The 12,598-nt window shown below is 36.7% G+C and overlaps 1 protein-coding gene across 2 annotated transcripts in view; it reads right to left on the bottom strand.

Moving 5' to 3' along the window:
- Positions 1 to 12,598, bottom strand: part of HNF4G (hepatocyte nuclear factor 4 gamma) — a 59,492-nt gene that overhangs the window by 23,234 nt on the left and 23,660 nt on the right. Inside the window, exons 1-2 of one of the 2 annotated variants that reach the window (XM_088176385.1) lie at positions 11,283 to 11,407; positions 10,930 to 10,971 (exon numbers count right to left, since the gene is read on the bottom strand). The exons of the other annotated variant lie outside the window; for it this stretch is intronic. The gene's annotated coding sequence lies outside the window, so the exon portion shown is untranslated. Of the gene's footprint in view, positions 1 to 10,929; positions 10,972 to 11,282; positions 11,408 to 12,598 lie in introns of those variants that run through there. 2 annotated transcript variants of the gene reach the window in all.

Genomic DNA, 12,598 nt, shown 5'->3' with positions numbered 1-12,598 from the left:
GTGTTACTTTAAAGGTTTGGGATTTTTTCTTGTTTCCCATGTATTCTGGGCAAGAACACACCTTCACTCTATTTCCTGCTTTGCAAGTACAGTGAGCTGTGGTGGACGTACTTGGAAGGCATCCTGTTTTTGTCAATAACCTCTCATTTATCCAGAATACTGGCAAAACACACATTTTGATCTGTTTCTCCTCTTGATGGTTAGCACATGTAGAACAGGGTATGCATGGAGACCATACTAAAAAGCCCTAAAGAAACCATATGAGCTGAGCCAGAATGCCTCCTTACCACAGTAAACTCAAAGACCTCCAAGCCAAGAGCTTTGCCAAAATCTTGCTACCTAGGAAGCAGTGTGAAAATTTTCACACATCCATGGGCAATCTCATCTTTGTCTTACAAAAATACACGCCCATGTAATGCCACAGACTGAGCTTCCCTCTCCTGGAACACACCCTCAGTGCCAGGGAGAACGCTGCAGTCACCATCACATCAGCTCTACTGACACCCACCCCGGAGCTCATCGTACACGGTGCATGAGTAATGACTGGGAAATGTTTGCTTGTATTCTAAAACATAAAATTATGACATGTTTGACATGGAAAGCTTTGCAACACTGTGGCATTACTTTGTTTGATAGAGATTGGTGGCTTTTTGTTTTTTAAACAAATAAAAATGTTAGAGTTGGATTAGATCTAAAAAAACATGCATTACCAAGCTTCTTCAAAAAGAAATAGCCTTTTTGTTTAACACCTAGGTAACATGATGGAAATACGGCTACAGTCCTCTACAAATCTAAGATATTACAGCAAGGCTTGTAATGTTGTCATGCCCCCCCTCTCCCTCCCTAACGTTCCCCAAAAAATTCAGAGCCAAACAAGGACAAAGTTGCCTTTGAGCTGGTAAGTGTGAAAGGATTTTTCAGAACAATTTATGGATCATGAGAATAAATATATAACACAAAGACTTCCACTAAGGTGACCAAAGGCATCATCTCATACTACTCAAACCCAGAACCAACTATCACCTTCAACAAGTAAATTTATGGCACTTAGACTTTTCACTTTGTCCTAAAAAAAAAGTGGTTAAACAAAACACTAGAAAAGCAAAGTCAGTACCAGAATTGAGTAACAGGTTTTCATAGCACACTTATTAGGCAACGTGGTAAGATTAGCTGCAACAAATCATGCCAGGTGAAACTGAAGTACAGATCTCTGCAGGAAATCCAGGCTAAGCCTGTTTTCATTACTCACATTTTTAGACACTTAGACCACCCCAGGCATTCTATAGAAAGGAGATTCTTTCACATATTGAATTTGCCTCTTTTTTCAGTTAAATTGGTCATTCATTATGCTGAGTTCCACTCTAACATGCAGCATATATAGCTTTCTTTTACAAATTATGTTGAGGGTTGTGGGTTTTGGTTTTTTTATTTTAATGTAACAGGGAACAGATAATTATTGTGAAGTCTGATTGCCTTCATATTTATGTTTTTGGCTTAAAATATTATTTGTCTTTCAGAACAACCACCTACAACTTCAACGGTTATGCATGTGAACAATTATAAAAAACAAAGAATATGCCCGGTGTCCGACTTGTCAAATACTATAGACCCACCCTACAGCACTCTTTAGAGCTTGAAATAATCCCAAAATAGTTATTAAGATGTCAATGAGTAATCTACATCAGAGTTTCAAAGCTGAGTAAAAGACCTAGTACTCCAAATTCTTTAATGAGCAATTTACAATTTTCATCTTGTATCCACTTTGGTATTTGCCCTGTCAGTAGCTGAGGGTAAATATCAAAGGAATATGAAAGCTCTAAAATATTTTGAGCCTGAAGAATAGTTGCTGCAGGATAATTTTAAGGATAATTTACACTTGATGAGGACATAGCCTGCTTTCAGATTCTGCCTCTCTATTCCAAATATAATTCACTCCATCTTATTCTAAAAGGATAAATGATTTATTTATGCACTTTATATACCACAGTGTCATTGAGGGGATATGATGCTAGGACAGCAACAGCAATATAATGGTGTCATATGCAAAGAGATGTTACATCCACTCTTAAGGTGAAGGTAGACAAAGCCATCCGGTTTATCTGATTTTGTTTATCACTTACACATGCACACATATATCAATGAGTGACCTGGGTAGCATCTCACAAAGTATAAGACACATTGCAGTTCACAAACCCTTAGTTGTGTTCTCTCTTTAACAAAAAGGTGTTTTGAGGATGATTCTCACATTGTATTCACTCATAATTTTCACAGAGCAAAATTATTAAGACAGTATATTCTTCATTTTGCAGATGTCCCCTGCTACTGTTTGTTAATGGTTTAGTGAAACTCATGGTGTATCTGTGACAGCCTTTCAGCAAATAATACCACCAGCAGGAAATATTCAGGGAAAAGCCATCTCATAGCCAAGAGGTCAAACATGGACCATTGCATTACAGGCCATCACTAAATGTCAGCAGCTAGCTGCACAGCTGCACTGAGGGAGAGCACTGTGTCAGGGTGATGGAAGACTCAAGGCCATGATGATGCCAGCTGAAGTAGCACATTTCTATGGGAAGATTTAGAAGGATAAGTAATGGTGAAGTGGAAGCTTGAAGACTGTAATTCAAAAAGCAGGCTGAGGGGTGCCCCTACATTGCTCTCTGAAGACAGGAAGTGGAGAGGGATGGAGATGGTGATCTCTTCTGCCTTATATCCAGAGATAGGCTGAATGGGAATGGTTCAAAGGTGTGTCAGAAGAGGTTTAAAGCAGATATTGGGAAGAATTTTTTTTTACCAGAGGGTGGTTGAACATGGAAGATTTCCAAGAGAGGTGATCAGTGCCCCAAGCCTGACAGTGTCTAAGAGGCATTTGGACAATGCTCATCAAGGTTTTAATTTGATCAGCATTGATTTGGTCACGCAGTTGGACTAGATAGCTGTTGTAAGTCCTTTTCAACTGAAACATTCTATTCTATTCCAATCTCTTCTAGTCTAGTGTATCCTAATATTTTCTATTCAGTCAGAACACAGTATGCCAGATGCAAGGGTTAGGCAGTAAAGACTGAGGACAAAGAATAGTTATGCTCCTTTATCTAGCCATTCAGGAGATGTCCATGGTAGTCTGCAAGCCATGTAGATATCAAATGTTATGCAGATTTAAAATCTCGTTTAAACATGTGTTTATACATAAGTATGTACACACAGGAATCTATTGTTAGTGTTTCGGTGACAGCTGAATTTGCCTCTTGAATTATCCCTGAGTATAAGTATACCTACAAAAATTAATCTGACAGGGGGAAGCTCTCCCTTCTACATATAGATTCTTGGTAATTCTTCATTGTATTGTCCATGTCCAGATTCTCTCCATTAACTAATAGCAAATTTGTATTTTGCCAGTTCAATCCATTTCTGTATTTGCTTTGTGCCCAGATTAACAGTAGATTTGTGTACCCTATCTGAGATAAGCAGGCACTATTAGAAAATTGTACATATTTATGGGGAGGAAGGATAAAAAACAGGATACTTTTGCTTTTTACATTGCAACAGATTAGGTTTACTCTTATGTGAATTACTATTAGCTAGACCTTGGTACTAATATTTCTGTTTTAACTTAATATTCTTTAGTTCATTTCATTCTTGAAAACTCACTATAGCCATGAAGTGTTGACTATTTAGAGGGCTTAAAGGATTTTTGTAGCATAAAATTTTGTGGTGAGATTTGCTGAGGTACAGTTAAATGACTGGATATGCTTGTTAATTATTTGCTTAAATCAGGTAACTTATTATTTTCTGCTACACACAGGAAAATTAATCAGAGAGTTGTCCTGGAGAGCAGAGTGAAATGAGAAGAAAAGAGGAAAGAGTTCAGGCATAAGATAAAACCAAACCATCATGCTACTGTTAAGCAAAACTAAGCACTCCTGTTCAGTCATCCTCAGGTGATTAGTAATTTCTTAATAAGCCTTCTTGGCAGGTTTTATACAAACCTGCTCATAAACAATGTTTTATATAGCTAATTAGATAAAATTAACTTACAATTTACTCACAGTTATCTTAGAAATACCATATAATAAGATTTTTTTTCCCACAGATAAACACCCTTGCCTTTGTCATACACAATAAAAGAGTTCAAAAAGAGGTTAACCAGTATCAAGGCAAGGTTTGTTTGGTACTCTTTTTTTTAGCCTTGCCTGGAATCTTCCTGTTCTTTGTGATCAATTAATCATAGCAAATCTTCTAATTTCTATATTCTATCCCCTGGTGAATGAGTTATGTATTCTACATAACATTTCAAAACAAACTCACTACACTTCTGCCCATACTAGTGACTATATAACTCTTGGTCCTACGTAAAAGGCTAATTAAATAACTGAATAATCAGACAAGTGCCATTCTTTTCAGTTACTCTGTCTAAAATTAAAATTTTTAACTAGAGCCTAAGCTGACTCATCACATTCCTGCAGAAAGAAAGTTGTGTCAATATACTCAGTTTAACTCTTCAAAGACACTACCATGGCTATGCTTAGTTTAAGAGTTCTCTAATTGCTATTGCTACAAAAATGAGTTAATGAGAAGTTCGCAGCATATTAAAGACTAACAGTTTAGAGTGAAACTATGACAATCGAAAAAAACTTCAAATACTCCCTGAACTAAAGAACAGTGAGAATGCATAAAGGCATAGTCTCTGTTTCAACCATATTTCATATCAGCTCTTTAAAGTATCAAAATACTCCATTTTATGCATCAAAATAAGTTTTTAGAACAATTCACAGCCTAGGAAGGCATGTATGTACAATACCTTGATTTCCATAAAACCATAGAATGATTAGGGTTGAAAAAGATCTCAGAGATCATCTAATTCCAACTCTTCTGCCATGGGCAGGGACACCTTCCCCTAGCCCAGGTTGCTCAAAGCTCTATCCAGCCTGACCTTAAACTCTTCCAGGGATGGGACATCCACAACTTCTCTGTGGATGCCTTCTCAACCACTTCCAGTGTCTCACCAACCTCACTGTAAAGAATTTCTTCCTAATATCCAGTCTAAACCCACTGTCTTTCCATTTCAATACTTTCATCCTTGTCCTATCACTGCATGTCCTTATGAAAAATCTCTCTCCAACCTCCTTGTAGGCTACCTTCAAGTACTGAAATCTGCTATAAGGTCTTACGGAAGCCTTCTCCCTAAAATTATTACATTCTATTTCTTAAGAGAACAAAGTAATTCTTGCTTTCACCAGACGTGAACTGACAACACTATCTCCTTGAAAAATCAAACAATGGGGCTGTCTCAAGAATCAGGGAGATGAAGGACACCTGATATCTTTATTGGCAGAGACATCTATACTTAAGGAAAAAAAATTCAGATCCCAGTGAGCACAAAGGTGAATCCTCTGGAGAAAGAGCTCAAGCATTTGCTTTGCTGTACACATACAGATGCTCTTCAGTTGTCCAGTGGTTATCTCTTTAAATTTAACAGGTTAGGTGTGTTCCCAGGTAGGAACAAAACATTAAATACTTGACTTCACAGAAGTACAGATATATCTGCTCCCAACAGATTTTAAACAGTGACTTTAACAAGCTCAAAATCAGTAGAAGTCCATTTTAAAGGCTGATGATAAAAATTAGAAAATAAGTTGGGCCACATTTCTTTTAAGTAATGAAGCCAGAACACTGATTGAGCTGAGCAGGAAAAAAATTCACTGGAATGGAAGATATGAGAGAAGTGGTCTAGTAAGGTTTTAATTAGTTTCTATCTTAAGAGGAGGTAAGAGGAAACTTTGAGAAATGGTCATAAGTGCAGTTATGCATAAAAACACAATGCAAGATAGAATATGAAAAAATACATGTAACTTCAGTAATGTAGGTTACACGATCAAGTTTACCTCCAATAGTATAGATAACAGTTGGGTCTGCATGGATTTTCTGGACCTGAACAATATTCATATGGCTGTATTCCTTGTTTCTAATGTGTTCATGTAGGAAGGTTCCATCATTTTATCTGAGAACTTTGCAATCAGTAAGATTATTTCCCCATCTGTGAGAGAGGGACAAACTATAGTCACCTTTCAATAAACAGAGAAATGAGGCAAAGGACAACTAAAGATAGTGTTTATGACACTTGAGTCCACGTGTCTACAATACAGTTGCCTGCACGCAAACCAAACATTCAATTCCCTTTGCATATAATGATCAGAAGCAGGCACATCTAAACAGATTCCTCAAACCTATCTTTAACAGGAGGTTAAAAGAACAGAATCATCTCCATTTCTTCCCACTAATTGTCTAACTAAAGTGCTCAAACAACTGCAACACCTAGAGTTAGGTGAGGTGAATCTACACAAATGTCTCCCCAAAATCTGAGAAGAGAGCTGAAGGTGGAGAGCCTGGATGGAGACCCACCTCCTACACTTTCCACTGGAGCATGTTCCCAAAACTGAAAATATATCATGTGGCACAACTGCTACAGCTTACTAATACTAGGAAAACATCCTTTATATCTTAAAAAAATATTCTTCATGCCCTAGTTCAATAATTAATGTTTTCACCAACTTAAAATACATTTCAGAGGGTGTGAGCTTCAAGAAAAGAGTAAGCCAACTTCACAAAAGTGGTAATATGTGAAATCATAAAATGATGCATTATACCAATTGAGGATTAACAGAATCAGACTTAAAAAACAAACTAAAAATAACCTAGATGAAGATCATTCCTCAGAAAGCAACAAAGAAAATATTAAGTTACTATCTCTAAATAGGGGACAGTTGTCCTGCATGGTCCTGCCTGCACTTCTGGTTTGTTAATGGGCACCCAAAATCCCCATGACCAAAGGATAGGACTATAATTTTCTTTAGAAAGTGCACAAAGCATACAGGTTCTTTTCAGGGCTGATACCTCTTCTGGCCTGGCAACCAGAAATACAAGGTCTGCAGAAGACATGGGTCACTTCCCCTCCTTGCTGGGACACTGTTCAGATGCATCTCCTGGGGCCAGGACTGTGACGCACATACACAGTCACAGGAACAGCTTGAAGTTAGGCTGCCTTCTCAAAGCTATACTCTATTTTAATAAAAAGGACAAATCACAACAGATTCATTAAATTTATCTCTGAAGACACATAAAAGTTGTTGCACTCCAAAGTTTTGGAGTCTTCTCTAAAACAATGCAGTAAAAATGCACATATTTTCATCTGATTAAGGAGAAAAAGCAGCTGTGAACTGTACTTGCTACTGATTAAATGCCCTGACAACACCTGAAGTTGATTAATGTTCTAGATAACATTGCTTTAACTAGACACGTGAGAAAATATCTAAGGTGACAGTCCACTTTTGATAAGTGCGTTTTGTTAATAAATTGGCATTTAAAACACATAAGTATTTAAATACTCCTATCTGATTTACGAGAATGGCAAAAGTAACTTCCTGTGAAAATGTAGTCCTTCAGCTTCAGAAAAGAAGCAGTAGAAAAGACTGTCCTAATTAAAAATAACTATTTGTTTAGGAATCTGGAAAGCTGAGTCAGTAGCAGTTGTATGCAAGGAAACAAAGATCACTTTAGGTGACAGAAATTTCACTACTCGTTGTATCCTATTTATGTTCAAGTAGATTACACATACAACGAAAAAGCTATTTGAAAACTTTCAGAATCTGCAGGTGAGTAGAAAATAGGACTAACATGATTTTCTTTTTAAAGTGATGCAAGGTCTACAGTCAGAGTCTAGCAGTTGTAGTGTATGACTGCTAAATCTATCAACAACATAACAGCTGAACCAAAAAGAATAGCAGTGTTGGCTGTTTGAAGTGAAAGTCCTGGCTGGCCTAATAAAGATGGCACTTCTTGCTAAAACTTGGGCTTGCCTGGGCTTTTGAGTAAGTTAAACTCTGAACAACACTGGAACTTCTTTGTTACACTTACTTTTTTTTTTTTTTCCTTACATATAATACATCTTAGGGATAGGAAACATCATATTTTCCAGTTGAAGACTGATGTGACTTGTCTCATTTGATCTACATAGTGTTCTTGGGAAAAAAAAACCAACTGAAACCACAGTACTGTTGTCTTTTGTTATCGTGAAAGGAACAGTTTAAAAATATCTGAAAACCAACCATTCCTGGGAAGTGTGGCCGAAGTAATTACTTTAGGAATCCAAAGTGTTCAGAATCATTGGATACTAAAAATACTAAATACTAAAAAAACACAAAGACACAATCTTTTCTGTAACCAGTTTGATCTTTCTTATAAGTCATATTTTTCATTATTTAGGAGAGAAATACAAATACTCAAAGGTGAAAGGATACTGGGCTCTTTGCTAATTTCCAAGACTGAAGGGAATTAAAATGACTAAAGTAATATTGTAGCAGACTGTGGTATTACATTGTTTTGAAGTGAAGGAAGAAAAAGAAAAGGAAAAAAAGAAGTAAAATTAAAATTAGAAAGAAAATATTACTTCAAGAGGTATTTTCTGAAAGGGATCTGAATATAAAACCCAGTCAAGAAAGAAGACATACAGGACAGAACTAAATGACTGGGTATTTGTGTAACATCCATTAGCAAGTTTTATGAGTCCAAAAGGAAGAACCCAATCAAATACTACTATTGACATAAGGAATCTTGAATACATGCTTAATCCTTTACTTCAAGGTTCTCAGGAGATCTTCAGGTTCAACTTTCTTCTCAATGCATGTCACATCAGGTTGCTAAGGGTTTAAAATAGTCATATCCAAAAATACTTTGAAGAATGGAGACTGCCTAACCTCTCTGGGTATTCCGTTTTCCTACTGGACCTGGTGTCCCCTGGTTCTCACAATGGGAATTCTTCTCCTTACATTCAGTCTGAAATACTTTTATTTCAACTTACTTCTATAGACTTCTAGTCCTCTTAGCCATCATAGCCCTCTTACCTGTACCACAGTGAAAGTCCATCTTTTCACAAACAGCCTTGAGGTAGCAGAGGCTGTTGTGAGGGTGTCTCCCACAAAGCCATCTCTAGGCTGAAACAACTCTGGTCTATTAGCTTCTCCTCAGCTGGTCAGGTGCATCAGCCCTTTACCATCTTGGTGGCCCTCCAGTGAACTTTCTTCAGTTAATCCATTTATTTCCTTTCAGAAAGAAGGCAGCAAGTGGGCAAAGATGCACCATTTTAGATGTAATTCAACAAGTGCTGAGTAAAAGGAAATAATAATTTCCCAGAGCCCTGCTAATACAGGCCAGGATTCTGTTGGCCCTCTTCTCCTGGGATTCACTGCTGGGTCATGCTCTGCTTGCTGTCTACCAAGACTCTTTGGTTCACAGCACAGTTTTTTCCTAGCTAGTCCTCTAATTCTCTTCTCAGTACAGGATTGTTCTCCAGTTGTTTACCAGTATTACAATTCACAATGAAAAATTTATTCCCTAAGAATCACAACAACTTTCTATCTTGCCCAGGCTAAATTACTAACATTAATAGCACTACGTATTTTTCAGGTGTATACATAAATAAAATTACCATGATGGGCTTGGTTTGAAAAAATTTACTTAGATGTCTCAAACAGTTGTAATTAAGACACTGCCATATCTGATAATTTAGCCAGAATAAGAAGCCAACCAATCACTTCTGGACTCATTTCCTACAGCCAGCGAAAGTCATCTACACCTCCTGCTATCTGTCATTCATCTGACAGTGAATGGCATTTCTGTTTCCATCTACACGAGAAGTGGAGTTAAAAGCTGCCATTACAGCTGGAATTAAGGAGCACTAATGGCTTGCCAGCCATGTTCAGGGCACAAGAATGTAGATCTTACTGAAGGAGGCTAAAAGGAGTTGGTTTGCCCATCTCAGGGAAGTGAAAAGTGAGAGGGAGTTTATTCTACAAATAAATCATGTGCTGTAAGCTACATAGGAGAAAAACTTATTTAGACAATAAAACAATTCTGCCATAAGAACAAAGGCATAAATTTGAGGCTGGCAAGTGGAAAGCTTCTAAACATGTCAGGGTTATGGCACTGCAACAAACCTCCATTTGGGCAGCAGAGGCGAGGAACCTAACTAGTTTAAAGACATGGAGAGAAATTTATGAAAGGAATTATATGGGTTGGTGATGTCAGCCAAATTGGTGACTCAGGAGATCTCTTCGAGTATTATCGTGCTGAACATTTACATCATGACTATTTTTTTATAAAGTGGCCAGTGAAAAATATCAAGTGTATCATTCTAATTAAAAATTAAATAAATATAAATGACAGAAAGTTAACCCCATTGTGATAAGCAATTAACAGAATTATGCTGTGATTAAGCTGATGCCTAATTAACAACTGCTGTAAATGATGTTATCCATCTAATTTGCCCAAATTGGAATAGCATTATTCTTAGGCATGTTTAGTAAGTTCTGTGGTAATATGCACTTGAATGAAGTGCTCTTTACTAATGTGTTCAAATTCACAAAGCTGCTGTTATTAGAATTGCAAATAAGATATACACTAGCATCATTTCCTCTGCCCATCATTTTCTCTTTTTTGGAACTATCCCTGACAGAAAATCAAATTGTAACAAGTCCAAAATATGTTTGCACAAATTGAGCAAAAGTAGCGTTATTAAGCATAAAAATTTGCAGAAAAGTCATGATGAACCAAGTGGGACTGAATTCAAAACACAAGCTGCTTCTGAGTAAAAAGGAGCAAGAATCGTGGAGCTTACTGGGGTACAGAGGAAAGCACTCAAGGTAGAATTCACTTAACAAATGGAAAGGAGAAGAATATTTTTTCAAGTGATGTATATTTAAGGCCCAGAACTGAAGAATCTCTGATCATTCAAAGTCTAATGAAATCAGTAGAAAAAATCATCAGCTTTCAAGTATAACGTCTTCATGGTCAATACATGTTGGACTTGTAAAGTCCTTAATTAGCTGACTAAAGCATACCAATTTGAAAAAAAGAAAGAAGTAACTAGTTACTCACAGGTCTTCCAACTTTTGCCCAAACGATATTGGAAAATCTGACCTGGAGAAAATAATAAGATATGATGAGGGAACAATTGCCTGATGAGGAGTACACACAGCCTTGGGTGGACAAAATAATGATACAATTCAGCAAAAATTTTTGGGGTGTGCATATCTTCTACCAACCTACCACCAGCTTCTCCAAATTCATAGGTATTTATATTGCTTTCAGAAGCACATGAGCTTTACAACTGATTCATCTCTAAATGGCTGTCAGTTTCTGAGTGAGAGGCATGTTCAGATAGGACAGACAATGATACTGTCTCTAGCAAGCAAGGAGGTTAGTGAAGCATGCAGCAAAACTTTACTTACACTCAGAAAAGAAAACAACAAAGCACAGACACTTCAGTTCTTCAGAAACAGATGAGGAAAGGCTGATTTCCTAGGCTGTGTTTCCATCCTCATTTCTAGGTAATACCTGCAGCCAATAAGAGTAAAATAAATGCTAAGCTACCTGCAATGCAAACCAACTATGCTCCTAAAAAAAATTCTTATTTGGATTATAAAAGTTGAGAATACAGTGCTTTCATTCAAGGTATAAAGGCATTTCTGAAGATTAAAGAAAATGCTTAAGTCATCAGACAACATTGATGCCAGATTTTCTTCCACTTGTACAGTAAAAAAGCATAGAATTTATAAAATGTCTTGAAATACTATCTGGAAGGATTACATGTAGGGAATAGAAGACAAAATGGTTTTTAAGGCTGTGGTTCTATTGACATAGAAGCATATGAATAAAAGATCCCCTGCTCTTTGGATGACTAATGTTTAGGTAAACTGGGTAAACTACATAGTAAAACAGGATTTGTAGTAGAAAGCCTGAAAGAAAACAATTTTAATTTGACTGTGTGCACAGCATTTCAAAAAGGATGAAGGCATCAAAGAAACAAAGGGACATTTTGTAGTAACCTTGAGAACTACTTTACAACTCTTGCAGCCTTGCTGACTTTTCTTGGGTGGGGTGAACTGCCCTTTTAAATGCTAAGCTTTATCTAGACAGGCACTACCAATTTATTGCTTTATATATATTTATTTCAATGTTGCCTATTAATTCTATGCATTCTTATGTATGTGTAGTCTATGCATTTATGAGCAAGTCTTAAATCCAAACAAAATATGCACTGGTCACTCATAAAGTTCTGAAAGACAATTTGCCTTCTGTACCCCAAATATAATTTCATGATCTTAAGATCCAAATAAAAGCATGCCATTTTTAGCTTTTTGTATTTCAAAAATATCCACCTGCTTCAGCAGCATTCTTTGCTTTGCCTTTTACATTACTCAAAATCTTATGGGTAATACATCGTACTTTCCCTTGAAAGAAAGTGACAACACAGAAAATCACTTCTAAACACCAAGGATGAAACTAACTCCCCTTATTTAGATACAACAGGACTTTAGTCAAGAACAGAGATTCTTACAGTCTAAATTGTAAGTCTGCTGAGGTACTACATTCTTTATTGATTTTGGAAACTGCAGTGCATGCAAAATAGAAAGCAGTAAAATTATTAGCCCATCAGTACTTTCTGTCCTCAGGAGTGATACTGTTACACCAGCATGCCAGATTGATTCTGGCATTATCATAAATTAGACTACTTTATTCAACAGTTAAACATATATTAAATAAA

The sequence above is a fragment of the Sturnus vulgaris genome, chromosome 1 (genome assembly GCF_052056855.1).
Source record: "Sturnus vulgaris isolate bStuVul1 chromosome 1, bStuVul1.hap1, whole genome shotgun sequence".
Taxonomy (NCBI): Eukaryota; Metazoa; Chordata; class Aves; order Passeriformes; family Sturnidae; genus Sturnus; species Sturnus vulgaris.
Note: the sequence above shows the minus strand (reverse complement) of the source record. Positions and strands in the feature narration are given on the sequence as shown.